General features: G+C 45.5%; 1 protein-coding gene across 3 annotated transcripts in view; it reads left to right on the top strand.

Annotated features, from left to right (window-relative positions):
- LOC144771763 (arylsulfatase D-like) overlaps positions 1–17,397 on the top strand; it is a 713,936-nt gene that overhangs the window by 477,586 nt on the left and 218,953 nt on the right. The gene's annotated exons all lie outside the window — the stretch shown is intronic.

Raw genomic sequence — 17,397 nt, 5'->3', positions numbered from 1 at the left:
ACATACACACAGACGCAGACGCGCGCACACACATACAGACACACACACACCCATCCCCTCCACCCCACTAACCGGGCACACGCGGGGCCACTCCAAGAAAGTCACCTGGTTCACCAAAGAACTCCAGACCTCCAAACACTCATGCCGGATGCTAGAAAATAAATGGCACCAAGACTGCGCGTCAGACAACCGCGCAGCCCACAAGGACGCCATTCGCAGACACCACCAACTCATCAGAACAACCAAGAGATCCTCCTTCAAAGCCCACCTGGACAACAACGCACACGATTGCAAAGAGCTCTTCAGCATCTTTAAGGAACTCTCCAACCCCAGCGCCAACACCAATGACATCCCGCCCTTGCAAGAACTGTGCGACTCACTGGCCGCCTTCTTCCACCGCAAGATCATAGACATCCACGACAGCTTCAAAGCACCGCCAGAACCAACCACGAGTGACCCCACCCCGAACACCATCGCTCTGTCGCCCTCGCTCTGTCGCCCTCGCTCTGTCGCCCTCGCTCTGTCGCCCTCGCTCTGTCGCCCTCGCTCTGTCGCCCTCGCTCTGTCGCCCCCGCTCTGTCGCCCCCGCTCTGTCGCCCCCGCTCTGTCGCCCCCGCTCTGTCGCCCCCGCTCTGTCGCCCCCGCTCTGTCGCCCTCGCTCTGTCGCCCCCGCTCTGTCGCCCCCGCTCTGTCGCCCCCGCTCTGTCGCCCCCGCTCTGTCGCCCCCGCTCTGTCGCCCTCGCTCTTTCGCCCTCGCTCTTTCGCCCTCGCTCTGTCGCCCTCACTCTATCTCTCTATCGCCCTCACTCTATCTCTCTATCGCCCTCACTCTATCTCTCTATCGCCCTCACTCTATCCCTTTATCGCCCACACTCTATCTCTCTATCGCCCTCACTCTATCTCTCTATCGCCCTCACTCTATCTCTCTATCGCCCTCACTCTATCTATCGCCCTCCCTCCTATCTATCTATCTATCTATCTACCTATCTATCTATCTATCTCCCTCATTCTATCTATCTAGTGCCCTCACTTTATCTATCTATCTATCTATCGCCCTCATTCTATCTAGCGCCCTCACTCTATCTATCTATCTATCGCCCGCATTCTATCTATCTAGCGCCCTCACTCTATCTATTTATCTATCTATCTATCTATCTATCTATCTATCTATCTATCTATCTATCGCCCTCACTCTATCTATCGCACTCACTCTATCTGTCTATCGCCCTCACTCTATCTATCTATCGCCCTCACTCTATCTATCTATCGCCCTCACTCTATCTATCTATCGCCCTCACTCTATCTATCGCCCTCACTATATCTATCGCCCTCACTATATCTATCGCCCTCACTATATCTATCGCCCTCACTATATCTATCGCCCTCCCTCCTATCTATCTATCTATCTATCTATCTATCTATCTATCTATCTATCTATCTATCTATCTATCTATCTATCTCCCTCATTCTATCTATCTAGTGCCCTCACTTTATCTATCTATCTATCTATCGCCCTCATTCTATCTAGCGCCCTCACTCTATCTATCTATCTATCGCCCGCATTCTATCTATCTAGCGCCCTCACTCTATCTATTTATCTATCTATCTATCTATCTATCTATCTATCTATCTATCTATCTATCGCCCTCACTCTATCTATCGCACTCACTCTATCTGTCTATCGCCCTCACTCTATCTATCTATCGCCCTCACTCTATCTATCTATCGCCCTCACTCTATCTATCTATCGCCCTCACTCTATCTATCGCCCTCACTATATCTATCGCCCTCACTATATCTATCGCCCTCACTATATCTATCGCCCTCACTATATCTATCGCCCTCCCTCCTATCTATCTATCTATCTATCTATCTATCTATCTATCTATCTATCTATCTATCTATCTATCTATCTATCTATAGCCCTCATTCTATCTATCTAGCGCCTCACTCTATCTATCTATCTATCGCTCTCACTCTATCTATCTATCGCCCTCACTCTATCTGTCTATCTATCGCCCTCACTCTATCTGTCTATCTATCGCCCTCACTCTGTCCCTCTATCGCCCTCACTCTGTCCCTCTATCGCCCTCACTCTGTCCCTCTATCGCCCTCACTCTATCCATCTATCAACCTCACTCTATCTATCGCCCTCACTCCATCTATCTATCGCCCTCACTCTGTCTATCTATCTATCTATCGCCCTCACTCTGTCTATCTATCGCCCTTCCTCTAACTATCTATCGACCTCCCTCTATCTAGCGCCCTCACTCTATCTATCTATTGCCCTCACTCTATCTATCTATTGCCCTCACTCTATCTATCTATTGCCCTCACTCTATCTATCCATTGCCCTTACTCTATCTATCCATTGCCCTCACTCAACCTATTGCCCTCACTCTATCTATCTATCTATCGCCCTCACTCTATTTATCTATCACCCTCACTCTATTTTTCTGTCGCCCTCGCTCTGTCGCCCTCGCTCTGTCGCCCTCGCTCTGTCGCCCTCGCTCTGTCGCCCTCGGTCTGTCGCCCCCGCTCTGTCGCCCCCGCTCTGTCGCCCCCGCTCTGTCGCCCCCGCTCTGTCGCCCCCGCTCTGTCGCCCCCGCTCTGTCGCCCCTGCTCTTTCGCCCTCGCTCTTTCGCCCTCGCTCTTTCGCCCTCGCTCTTTCTATCTATCTATCTATCTATCTATCTATCTATCTATCTATCTATCTATCTATCTATCTATCTATCTATCTATCTCCCTCATTCTATCTATCTATCTATCTATCGCCCTCATTCTATCTATCTATCTATCTATCTATCTATCTATCTATCTATCTATCTATCTATCTATCTATCTATCTATCTATCTATCTATCTATCGCCCTCATTCTATCTATCTAGCGCCCTCACTCTATCTATTTATCTGTCTATCTATCGCCCTCACTCTGTCCCTCTATCGCCCTCACTCTATCCATCTATCGCCCTCACTCTATCTATCTATCGCCCTCACTCTATCTATCTATCGCCCTCACTCTATCTATCTATTGCCCTCACTCTATCACCCTCACTCTATCTATCGCACTCACTCTATCTGTCTATCGCCCTCACTCTATCTATCTATTGCCCTCCCTCTATCTATCTATCGCCCTCCCTCTATCTATCTATCGCCCTCACTCTGTCCCTCTATCGCAATCTCTATCTGTCTATCTATCGCCCTCACTCTGTCCCTCTATCGCAATCTCTATCTGTCTATCTATCGCCCTCACTCTATCTGTCTATCTATCGCACTCTCTATCTGTCTATCTATAGCACTCACTCTATTGCCATCACTCTATCTATCTATCTATCTAGCTATCTATCTCCTCCCTCTATCTGTCTATCACCCTCCCTCTATCTATTGCCCTCCCTCTATTACCCTCCCTCTATCGCCCTCCCTCTATCTATCGCCCTCCCTCTATCTATCGCCCTCACTATATCTATCGCCCTCGCTATATCTATCGCCCTCACTATATCTATCGCCCTCACTATATCTATCGCCCTCCCTCCTATCTATCTATCTATCTATCTATCTATCTATCTATCTATCTATCTATCTATCTATCTATCTATCTATCTATCTATCTATCGCCCTCACTCTGTCTATCTATAGCACTCTCTATCTGTCTATCTATCGCCCTCACTCTATTGCCATCACTCTATCTATCTATCTAGCTAGCTATCTATCTGCCTATCTATCTCCCTCCCTCTATCTATCGCCCTTCCTCTAACTATCTATCGCCCTTCCTCTAACTATCTATCGCCCTCCCTCTAACTATCTATCGCCCTCCCTCTATCTATCGCCCTCACTCTATCTATCTAGCGCCCTCACTCTATCTAGCGCCCTCACTCTATCTAGCGCCCTCACTCTATCTATCTATTGCCCTCACTCTATCTATCTATTGCCCTCACTCTATCTATCCATTGCCCTCACTCTATCTATCCATTGCCCTTACTCTATCTATCCATTGCCCTCACTCAACCTATTGCCCTCACTCTATCTATCTATCTATCTATCGCCCTCACTCTATTTATCTATCGCCCTCGCTCTGTCGCCCTCGCTCTGTCGCCCTCGCTCTGTCGCCCTCGCTCTGTCACCCTCGCTCTGTCGCCCTCACTCTGTCGCCCTCACTCTGTCGCCCTCACTCTGTCGCCCTCGCTCTGTCGCCCTCGCTCTGTCGCCCTCGCTCTGTCGCCCTCGCTCTGTCGCCCTCGCTCTGTCGCCCTCGCTCTGTCGCCCTCGCTCTGTCGCCCTCGCTCTATCGCCCTCGCTCTATCGCCCTCGCTCTATCGCCCTCGCTCCTATCTATCGCCCTCGCTCCTATCTATCTATCGCCCTCGCTCCTATCTATCAATCGCCCTCGCTCCTATCTATCTATCGCCCTCGCTCCTATCTATTTATCGCCCTCTCTCCTATCTATCTATCGCCCTCGCTCCTATCTATTTATCGCCCTCGCTCCTATCTATCTATTGCCCTCACTCCTATCTATCTATCGCCCTCACTCTATCCATCTATCGCCCTCGCTCCTATCTATCTATTGGCCTCACTCTATTTATCTATCGCCCTCACTCTATTTATCTATCGCCCTCACTCTATTTATCTATCGCCCTCACTCTATTTATCTATCGCCCTCACTCTATCCATCTATCGCCCTCGCTCCTATCTATCTATCGCCCTCTCTCCCATCTATCTATCGCCCTCACTCCTATCTATCTATTGGCCTCACTCTATTTATCTATCGCCCTCACTCTATTTATCTATCGCCCTCACTCTATTTATCTATCGCCCTCACTCTATTTATCTAGCGCCCTCACTCTATCTAGCGCCCTCACTCTATCTATCTAGCGCCCTCACTCTATCTAGCGCCCTCACTCTATCTATCTATTGCCCTCACTCTATCTATCTATTGCCCTCATTCTATCTATCTATTGCCCTCATTCTATCTATCCATTGCCCTCACTCTATCTATCGCCCATACTCTATCTATCGCCCTCACTATATCTATCGCCCTCACTATATCTATCGCCCTCACTATATCTATCGCCCATACTCTATCTATCGCCCTCACTATATCTATCGCCCTCACTATATCTATCGCCCTCACTATATCTATCGCCCTCACTATATCTATCGCCCTCACTATATCTATCGCCCTCACTATATCTATCGCCCTCACTATATCTATCGCCCTCCCTCCTATCTATCTATCTATCTATCTATCTATCTATCTATCTATCTATCTATCTATCTATCTATCTATCTATCTATCTATCTATCTATCTATCTATCTATCTATCTATCGCCCTCATTCTATCTATCTAGCGCCCTCACTCTATCTATCTAGCGCCCTCACTCTATCTATTTATCTATCTATCTATCTATCGCTATCTATCGCCCTCACTCTATCTGTCTATCTATCGCCCTCACTCTGTCCCTCTATCGCCCTCACTCTATCCATCTATCGCCCTCACTCTATCTATCTATCGCCCTCACTCTATCTATCTATCGCCCATACTCTATCTATCTATCTATCGCCCTCACTCTGTCTATCTATCTATCGCCCTCACTCTATCTGTCTATCTATCGCCCTCACTCTATCTGTCTATCTATCGCCCTCACTCTATCTGTCTATCTATCGCCCTCACTCTGTCCCTCTATCGCCCTCACTCTATCCATCTATCGCCCTCACTCTATCTATCTATCGCCCTCACTCTGTCTATCTATCGCACTCTCTATCTGTCTATCTATCGCCCTCAATCTATATGTCTATCTATCGCACTCTCTATCTGTCTATCTATAGCACTCACTCTATTGCCATCACTCTATCTATCTATCTATCTAGCTATCTATCTCCCTCCCTCTATCTGTCTATCACCCTCCCTCTATCTATTGCCCTCCCTCTATTACCCTCCCTCTATCGCCCTCCCTCTATCTATCGCCCTCACTATATCTATCGCCCTCACTATATCTATCGCCCTCACTATATCTATCGCCCTCACTATATCTATCGCCCTCACTATATCTATCCCCCTCACTATATCTATCGCCCTCACTATATCTATTGCCCTCCCTCCTATCTATCTATCTATCTATCTATCTATCTATCTATCTATCTATCTATCTATCTATCTATCGCCCTCACTCTGTCTATCTATCGCACTCTCTATCTGTCTATCTATCGCCCTCACTCTATTGCCATCACTCTATCTATCTATCTAGCTAGCTATCTATCTCCCTCCCTCTATCTATCTATCGCCCTTCCTCTAACTATCTATCGCCCTTCCTCTAACTATCTATCGCCCTCCCTCTAACTATCTATCGCCCTCACTCTATCTAGCGCCCTCACTCTATCTATCTAGCGCCCTCACTCTATCTAGCGCCCTCACTCTATCTATTGCCCTCACTCTATCTATCTATTGCCCTCACTCTATCTATCCATTGCCCTCACTCTATCTATCCATTGCCCTTACTCTATCTATCCATTGCCCTCACTCAACCTATTGCCCTCACTCTATCTATCTATCTATCTATCTATCGCCCTCACTCTATTTATCTATCGCCCTCACTCTATTTATCTGTCGCCCTCGCTCTGTCGCCCTCGCTCTGTCGCCCTCGCTCTGTCGCCCTCGCTCTGTCGCCCTCGCTCTATCGCCCTCGCTCCTATCTGTCTATCGCCCTCGCTCCTATCTATCTATCACCCTCGCTCCTATCTATCTATCGCCCTCGCTCCTATCTATCTATCGCCCTCACTCTATCCATCTATCGACCTCGCTCCTATCTATCTATCGCCCTCACTCCTATCTATCTATTGGCCTCACTCTATTTATCTATCGCCCTCACTCTATTTATCTATCGCCCTCACTCTATTTATCTATCGCCCTCACTCTATCTATCTAGCGCCCTCACTCTATCTATCTAGCGCCCTCACTCTATCTATCTAGCGCCCTCACTCTATCTAGCACCCTCACTCTATCTATCTATTGCCCTCATTCTATCTATCTATTGCCCTCATTCTATCTATCCATTGCCCTCACTCTATCTATCGCCCATACTCTATCTATCGCCCTCACTATATCTATCACCCTCACTATATCTATCGCCCATACTCTATCTATCGCCCTCACTATATCTATCGCCCTCACTATATCTATCGCCCTCACTATATCTATCGCCCTCACTATATCTATCGCCCTCACTATATCTATCGCCCTCCCTCCTATCTATCTATCTATCTATCTATCTATCTATCTATCTATCTATCTATCTATCTATCTATCTATCTATCTATCTATCTATCTATCTATCGCCCTCATTCTATCTATCTAGCGCCCTCACTCTATTTATCTATCTATCTATCTATCGCTATCTATCGCCCTCACTCTATCTGTCTATCTATCGCCCTCACTCTGTCCCTCTATCGCCCTCACTCTATCCATCTATTGCCCTCACTCTATCTATCTATCGCCCTCACTCTATCTATCTATCGCCCATACTCTATCTATCTATCTATCGCCCTCACTCTATCTATCTATCTATCGCCCTCACTCTGTCTATCTATCTATCTATCTATCACCCTCACTCTGTCTATCTATCGCACTCTCTATCTGTCTATCTATCGCCCTCACTCTATCTGTCTATCTATCGCACTCTCTATCTGTCTATCTATCGCACTCACTTTATTGCCATCCCTCTATCTATCTAGCTATCTATCTCCCTCCCTCTATCTATCTATCGCCCTTCCTCTAACTATCTATCGCACTCCCTCTATCTAGCGCCCTCACTCTATCTATCTATTGCCCTCACTCTATCTATTGCCCTCACTCTATCTATTGCCCTCTATCTATCTATTGCCCTCACTCTATCTATCTATCGCCCATACTCTATCTATCGCCCTCACTATATCTATCGCCCTCCCTCCTATATATTTATCTATCTACCTATCTATCTATCTATCTATCTATCTATCTATCTATCTATCTATCTATCTATCTATCTATCTATCTATCTATCTATCTATCTATCTATCTATCTATCTATCTATCTATCTATCTATCTATCTATCTATCTATCTATCTATCTATCTATCTATCCATCCATCTATCTATCTATCTCCCTCCATCTATCTATCTATCGCCCTCCCTCTATCTATCTATCGCCCTCCCTCTATCTATCGCCCTCACTCTATCTATCTAGTGCCCTCACTCTATCTATTGCCCTCACTCTATCTATTGCCCTCACTCTATCTATCCATTTCCCTCACTCTATCTATCCATTTCCCTCACTCTATCTATCTATCTATCTATCTATCTATCTATCTATCTATCTATCTATCTATCTATCTATCTATCTGTCTCACTCAATCTATCTATGGCCCTCACTCTATCTATTGCCCTCACTCTATTTATCTGTCGCCCTCTCTCTGTCGCCCTCTCTCTGTCGCCCTCTCTCTGTCGCCCTCTCTCTGTCGCCCTCGCTCTGTCGCCCTCGCTCTGTCGCCCTCGCTCTGTCGCCCTAACTCTTTCTATCTATCGCCCTCACTCTATCTATCTATCGCCCTCACTCTATCTATCTATCGCCCTCACTCTATCTATCTATCGCCCTCACTCTATCTATCTATCGCCCTCACTCTATCTATCTATCGCCCTCACTCTATCTATCGCCCTCACTCTATCTATCTATCGCCCTCACTCTATCTATCTATCGCCCTCGCTCCTATCTATCTATCGCCCTCGCTCCTATCTATCTATCGCCCTCGCTCCTATCTATTTATCGCCCTCGCTCCTATCTATTTATTGCCCTCACTCCTATCTATCTATCACCCTCACTCCTATCCATCTATCGCCCTCACTCCTATCCATCTATCTCCCTCGCTCCTATCTATCTATCGCCCTCACTCCTATCTATCTATTGGCCTCACTCTATTTATCTATCGCCCTCACTCTATTTAACTATCGCCCTCACTCTATTTAACTATCGCCCTCACTCTATTTATCTATCGCCCTCACTCTATTTATCTATCGCCCTCACTCTATCTATCTAGCGCCCTCACTCTATCTATCTAGCGCCCTCACTCTATCTAGCGCCCTCACTCTATCTATCTATTGCCCTCATTCTATCTATCTATTGCCCTCATTCTATCTATCCATTGCCCTCACTCTATCTATCGCCCTCACTATATCTATCGCCCTCACTATATCTATCGCCCTCACTATATCTATCGCCCATACTCTATCTATCGCCCTCACTATATCTATCGCCCTCACTATATCTATCGCCCTCACTATATCTATCGCCCTCACTATATCTATCGCCCTCACTATATCTATCGCCCTCACTATATCTATCGCCCTCACTATATATATCGCTCTCACTATATCTATCGCCCTCCCTCCTATCTATCTATCTATCTATCTATCTATCTATCTATCTATCGCCCTCATTCTATCTATCTAGCACCCTCACTCTATCTAGCGCCCTCACTCTATCTATTTATCTATCTATCTATCTATCGCTATCTATCGCCCTCACTCTATCTGTCTATCTATCGCCCTCACTCTATCTGTCTATCTATCGCCCTCACTCTATCTGTCTATCTATCGCCCTCACTCTATCTGTCTATCTATCGCCCTCACTCTGTCCCTCTATCGCCCTCACTCTATCCATCTATCGCCCTCACTCTATCTATCGCCCTCACTCTGTCTATCTATCGCACTCTCTATCTGTCTATCTATCGCCCTCACTCTATATGTCTATCTATCGCACTCTCTATCTGTCTATCTATCGCCCTCACTCTATCTATCTATCGCCCTCACTCTATCTATCTATCGCCCATACTCTATCTATCTATCTATCGCCCATACTCTATCTATCTATCGCCCTCACTCTGTCTATCTATCTATCGCCCTCACTCTGTCTATCTATCGCACTCTCTATCTGTCTATCTATCGCCCTCACTCTATCTGTCTATCTATCGCACTCTCTATCTGTCTATCTATCGCACTCACTTTATTGCCATCACTCTATCTATCTAGCTATCTATCTCCCTCCCTCTATCTATCTATCGCCCTTCCTCTAACTATCTATCGCCCTCCCTCTATCTAGCGCCCTCACTCTATCTATCTATTGCCCTCACTCTATCTATCTATTGCCCTCACTCTATCTATCTATTGCCCTCACTCTATCTATCCATTGCCCTTACTCTATCTATCCATTGCCCTCACTCTATCTATTGCCCTCACTCTATCTATTGCCCTCACTCTATCTATCTATTTCCCTCACTCTATCTATCACCCTCACTATATCTATCGCCCTCCCTCCTATATATCTATCTATCTACCTATCTATCTATCTATCTATCTATCTATCTATCTATCTCCCTCCCTCTATCTATCGCCCTCCCTCTATCTATCTATCGCCCTCCCTCTATCTATCGCCCTCACTCCATCAATCTAGTGCCCTCACTCTATCTATTGCCCTCATCTCTATCTATTGCCCTCACTCTATCTATTGCCTTCACTCTATCTATCTATTGCCCTCACTCTATCTATCTATTGCCCTCATTCTATCTATCCATTGCCCTCACTCTATCTATCCATTTCCCTCACTCTATCTATCCATTTCCCTCACTCTATCTATCTATCTATCTATCTATCTATCTATCTATCTATCTATCTATCTATCTATCTATCTATCTATCTATCTATCTATCTATCTATCTGTCTCACTCAATCTATCTATGGCCCTCACTTTATCTATTTCCCTCACTCTATTTATCTGTCGCCCTCTCTCTGTCGCCCTCTCTCTGTCGCCCTCTCTCTGTCGCCCTCTCTCTGTCGCCCTTGCTCTGTCGCCCTCGCTCTGTCGCCCTCGCTCTGTCGCCCTCGCTCTGTCGCCCTCGCTCTGTCGCCCTAACTCTTTCTATCTATCGCCGTCACTCTATCTATCTATCGCCCTCACTCTATCTATCTATCGCCCTCACTCTATCTATCTATCGCCCAAACTCTATCTATCTATCGCCCTCACTCTATCTATCTATCGCCCTCACTCTATCTATCTATCGCCCTCACTCTATCTATCTATCGCCCTCACTCTATCTATCTATCGCCCTCACTCTATCTATCTATCGCCCTCACTCTATCTATCTATCGCCCTTACTCTATCTATCTATTTATCTATCTATCTATCTATCTATCTATCTATCGCCCTCACTCTAGCTATCTATCGCCCTCACTCTAGCTATCTATCGCCCTAACTCTAGCTATCTATCGCCCTCACTCTAGCTATCTATCGCCCTCACTCTAGCTATCTATCGCCCTCACTCTAGCTATCTACCGCCCTCACTCTTTCTATCTATCGCCCTCACTCTTTCTATCTATCGCCCTCACTCTATCTATCTATTTATCTATCTATCTATCGCCCTCACTCTAGCTATCTATCGCCCTCACTCTAGCTATCTATCGCCCTCACTCTAGCTATCTATCGCCCTCACTCTAGCTATCTATCGCCCTCACTCTAGCTATCTATCGCCCTCACTCTAGCTATCCATCGCCCTCACTCTATCTATCTATCGCCCTCACTCCTATCTATCGCCCCCACTCTATCTATCTATCGCCCTCACTCTATCTATCTATCGCCCTTACTTTATCTATCTATTTATCTATCTATCTATCTATCGCCCTCACTCTAGCTATCTATCGCCCTCACTCTAGCTATCTATCGTCCTCACTCTAGCTATCTATCGCCCTCACTCTAGCTATCTATCGCCCTCACTCTAGCTATCTATCGCCCTCACTCTAGCTATCTATCGCCCTCACTCTAGCTATCTATCGTCCTCACTCTAGCTATCTATCACCCTCACTCTAGCTATCTATCGCCGTAACTCTAGCTATCTATCGCCCTCACTCTAGCTATCTATCGCCCTCACTCTAGCTATCTATCGCCCTCACTCTAGCTATCTATCGCCCTCACTCTTTCTATCTATCGCCCTCACTCTTTCTATCTATCGCCCTCACTTTATCTATCTATTTATCTATCTATCTATCGCCCTCACTCTAGCTATCTATCGCCCTCACTCTAGCTATCTATCGCCCTCACTCTAGCTATCTATCGCCCTCACTCTAGCTATCCATCGCCCTCACTCTATCTATCTATCGCCCTCACTCCTATCTATCGCTCCCACTCTATCTATCTATCGCCCTCACTCTATCTATCTATCGCCCTTACTCTATCTATCTATTTATCTATCTATCTATCTATCGCCCTCACTCTAGCTATCTATCGCCCTCACTCTAGCTATCTATCGTCCTCACTCTAGCTATCTATCGCCCTCACTCTAGCTATCTATCGCCCTCACTCTAGCTATCCATCGCCCTCACTCTATCTATCTATCGCCCTCACTCCTATCTATCGCCCCCACTCTATCTATCGCCCTCACTCTATCTATCTATCGCCCTTACTCTATCTATCTATTTATCTATCTATCTATCTATCGCCCTCACTCTAGCTATCTATCGCCCTCACTCTAGCTATCTATCGTCCTCACTCTAGCGATCTATCGCCCTCACTCTAGCGATCTATCGCCCTCACTCTAGCTATCTATCGCCCTCACTCTAGCTATCTATCGCCCTCACTCTAGCTATCTATCGCCCTCACTCTAGCTATCTATCGCCCTCACTCTAGCTATCTATCGCCCTCACTCTGTCTATCTATCGCCCTCACTCTATCTATCTATCGCCCATACTCTATCTATCTATCTATCGCCCATACTCTATCTATCTATCTATCGCCCTCACTCTGTCTATCTATCTATCGCCCTCACTCTGTCTATCTATCGCACTCTCTATCTGTCTATCTATCGCCCTCACTCTATCTGTCTATCTATCGCACTCTCTATCTGTCTATCTATCGCACTCACTTTATTGCCATCACTCTATCTATCTAGCTATCTATCTCCCTCCCTCTATCTATCTATTGCCCTTCCTCTAACTATCTATCGCCCTCCCTCTATCTAGCGCCCTCACTCTATCTATCTATTGCCCTCACTCTATCTATCTATTGCCCTCACTCTATCTATCCATTGCCCTCACTCTATCTATCCATTGCCCTTACTCTATCTATCCATTGCCCTCACTCTATCTATTGCCCTCACTCTATCTAATGCCCTCACTCTATCTATATATTGCCCTCACTCTATCTATCTATCGCACATACTCTATCTATCGCCCTCACTATATCTATCGCCCTCCCTCCTATATATCTATCTATCTACCTATCTATCTATCTATCTATCTATCTAGCTATCCATCTCCCTCCCTCTATCTATCTATCGCCCTCCCTCTATCTATCTATCGCCCTCCCTCTATCTATCGCCCTCACTCCATCTATCTATTGCCCTCACTCTATCTATTGCCCTCACTCTATCTATTGCCCTCACTCTATCTATTGCCCTCACTCTATCTATTGCCCTCACTCTATCTATCTATTGCCCTCACTCTATCTATCCATTGCCCTCACTCTATCTATCCATTTCCCTCACTCTATCTGTCCATTTCCCTCAATCTATCTATCTATCTATCTATCTATCTATCTATCTATCTATCTATCTATCTATCTATCTATCTATCTATCTATCTATCTATCTGTCTCACTCAATCTATCTATGGCCCTCACTCTATCTATTGCCCTCACTCTATTTATCTGTCGCCCTCTCTCTGTCGCCCTCTCTCTGTCGCCCTCTCTCTGTCGCCCTCTCTCTGTCGCCCTCTCTCTGTCGCCCTCTCTCTGTCGCCCTCGCTCTGTCGCCCTCGCTCTGTCGCCCTCGCTCTGTCGCCCTAACTCTTTCTATCTATCGCCCTCACTCTATCTATCGCCCTCACTCTATCTATCTATCGCCCTCACTCTATCTATCGCCCTCACTCTATCTATCGCCCTCACTCTATCTATCTATCGCCCTCACTCTATCTATCTATCGCCCTCACTCTATCTATCTATCGCCCTCACTCTATCTATCGCCCTCACTCTATCTATCTATCGCCCTCACTCTATCTATCTATTTATCTATCTATCTATCGCCCTCACTCTAGCTATCTATCGCCCTCACTCTAGCTATCTATCGTCCTCACTCTAGCTATCTATCGCCCTCACTCTAGCTATCTATCGCCCTCACTCTAGCTATCCATCGCCCTCACTCTATCTATCTATCGCCCTCACTCCTATCTATCGCCCCCACTCTATCTAGCTATCGCCCTCACTCTATCTATCTATCGCCCTTACTCTATCTATCTATTTATCTATCTATCGCCCTCACTCTAGCTATCTATCGCCCTCACTCTAGCTATCTATCGTCTTCACTCTAGCTATCTATCGCCCTCACTCTAGCTATCTTCGCCCTCACTCTAGCTATCTATCGCCCTCACTCTAGCTATCTATCGCCCTCACTCTAGCTATCTATCGCCCTCACTCTAGCTATCTATCGCCCTCACTCTAGCTATCTATCGTCCTCACTCTAGCTATCTATCGCCCTCACTCTAGCTATCTATCGCCCTCACTCTAGCTATCTATCGCCCTCACTCTAGCTATCTATCGCCCTCACTCTAGCTATCTATCGCCCTCACTCTAGCTATCTATCGCCCTCACTCTAGCTATCTATCGCCCTCACTCTAGCTATCTATCGCCCTCACTCTTTCTATCGCCCTCACTCTATCTATCTATTTATCTATCTATCTATCGCCCTCACTCTAGCTATCTATCGCCCTCACTCTAGCTATCTATCGCCCTCACTCTATCTATCTATCGCCCTCACTCTATCTATCTATCGCCCTTACTCTATCTATCTATTTATCTATCTATCTATCTATCGCCCTCACTCTAGCTATCTATCGCCCTCACTCTAGCTATCTATCGTCTTCACTCTAGCTATCTATCGCCCTCACTCTAGCTATCTATCGCCCTCACTCTAGCTATCTATCGCCCTCACTCTAGCTATCTATCGCCCTCACTCTAGCTATCTATCGCCCTCACTCTAGCTATCTATCGCCCTCACTCTTTCTATCTATCGCCCTCACTCTTTCTATCTATCGCCCTCACTCTTTCTATCTATCTATCTATCTATCTATCTATCTATCTATCTATCTATCTATCTATCTATCTATCTATCTATCTATCTATCTATCTATCTATCTATCTATCTATCTATCTATCTATCTCCCTCATTCTATCTATCTAGCGCCCTCACTCTATCTATCTATCTATCTATCTATCTATTTATCTATCTATCTATCGCCCTCACTCTAGCTATCTATCGCCCTCACTCTAGCTATCTATCGCCCTCACTCTAGCTATCTATCGCCCTCACTCTAGCTATCTATCGCCCTCACTCTAGCTATCTATCGCCCTCACTCTAGCTATCTATCGCCCTCACTCTAGCTATCTATCGCCCTCACTCTAGCTATCTATCGCCCTCACTCTAGCTATCTATCGCCCTCACTCTAGCTATCTATCGCCCTCACTCTAGCTATCTATCGCCCTCACTCTAGCTATCTATCGCCCTCACTCTAGCTATCTATCGCCCTCACTCTTTCTATCTATCGCCCTCACTCTATCTATCTATTTATCTATCTATCTATCGCCCTCACTCTAGCTATCTATCGCCCTCACTCTAGCTATCTATCGCCCTCACTCTATCTATCTATCGCCCTCACTCTATCTATCTATCGCCCTTACTCTATCTATCTATTTATCTATCTATCTATCTATCGCCCTCACTCTAGCTATCTATCGCCCTCACTCTAGCTATCTATCGTCCTCACTCTAGCTATCTATCGCCCTCACTCTAGCTATCTATCGCCCTCACTCTAGCTATCTATCGCCCTCACTCTAGCTATCTATCGCCCTCACTCTAGCTATCTATCGCCCTCACTCTAGCTATCTATCGCCCTCACTCTTTCTATCTATCGCCCTCACTCTTTCTATCTATCGCCCTCACTCTTTCTATCTATCTATCTATCTATCTATCTATCTATCTATCTATCTATCTATCTATCTATCTATCTATCTATCTATCTATCTATCTATCTATCTATCTATCTATCTATCTATCTATCTATCTATCTATCTATCTATCTCCCTCATTCTATCTATCTAGCGCCCTCACTCTATCTATCTATCTATCTATCTATCTATCTATCTATCTATTTATCTATCTATCTATCGCCCTCACTCTAGCTATCTATCGCCCTCACTCTAGCTATCTATCGCCCTCACTCTAGCTATCTATCGCCCTCACTCTAGCTATCTATCGCCCTCACTCTAGCTATCTATCGCCCTCACTCTAGCTATCTATCGCCCTCACTCTAGCTATCTATCGCCCTCACTCTATCTATCTATCGCCCCCACTCCTATCTATCGCTCTCACTCCTATCTATCGCACTCACTCCTATCTATCTATCTATCTATCTATCTATCTATCTATCTATCTATCTATCTATCTATCTATCTATCTATCTATCTATCTATCTATCTATCTATCTATCTATCTACCTCATTCTATCTATCTAGCGCCCTCACTCTATCTATCTATCTATCTATCTATCTATCTATCTATCTATCTATCTATCTATCTATCTATCTATCTATCTATCTATCTATCTATCTATCTATCTATCTATCTCCCTCATTCTATCTATCTAGCGCCCTCACTCTATCTATCTATCTATCGCCCTCATTCTATCTATCTAGCGCCCTCACTCTATCTATTTATCTATCTATCTATCTATCTATCGACCCCACTCTATCTATCGCCCTTACTCTATCTATCTATTTATCTATCTATCTATCGCCCTCACTCTAGCTATCTATCGTCCTCACTCTAGCTATCTATCGCTCTCACTCTAGCTATCTATCGCCCTCACTCCTATCTATCGCCCTCACTCCTATCTATCTATCTATCTATCTATCTATCTATCTATCTATCTATCTATCTATCTATCTATCTATCTATCTATCTATCTATCTATCTATCTATCTATCTATCTATCTCCCTCATTCTATCTATCTAGCGCCCTCACTCTATCTATCTATCTATCGCCCTCATTCTATCTAGCACCCTCACTCTATCTATTTATCTATCTATCTATCGACCTCACTCTATCTATCGCCCTCACTCTATCTATCGACCTCACTCTATCTGTCTATCTATCGCCCTCACTCTGTCTATCTATCGCACTCTATGTCTATCTATCGCTCTACCTCCATTGCCATCACTCTATCTATCTATCGCCCTCCCTTTATCTATCTATCGCCCTCTCTCTATCTATCACCCTCCCTCTATCTATCTATCGCACTCACTCTATGTATCTATCGCATCACCACAGCATC

The sequence above is a fragment of the Lissotriton helveticus genome, chromosome 8 (assembly GCF_964261635.1).
Source record: "Lissotriton helveticus chromosome 8, aLisHel1.1, whole genome shotgun sequence".
NCBI lineage: Eukaryota > Metazoa > Chordata > Amphibia > Caudata > Salamandridae > Lissotriton > Lissotriton helveticus.
This window is presented reverse-complemented; position numbering and strand designations above follow the sequence as displayed.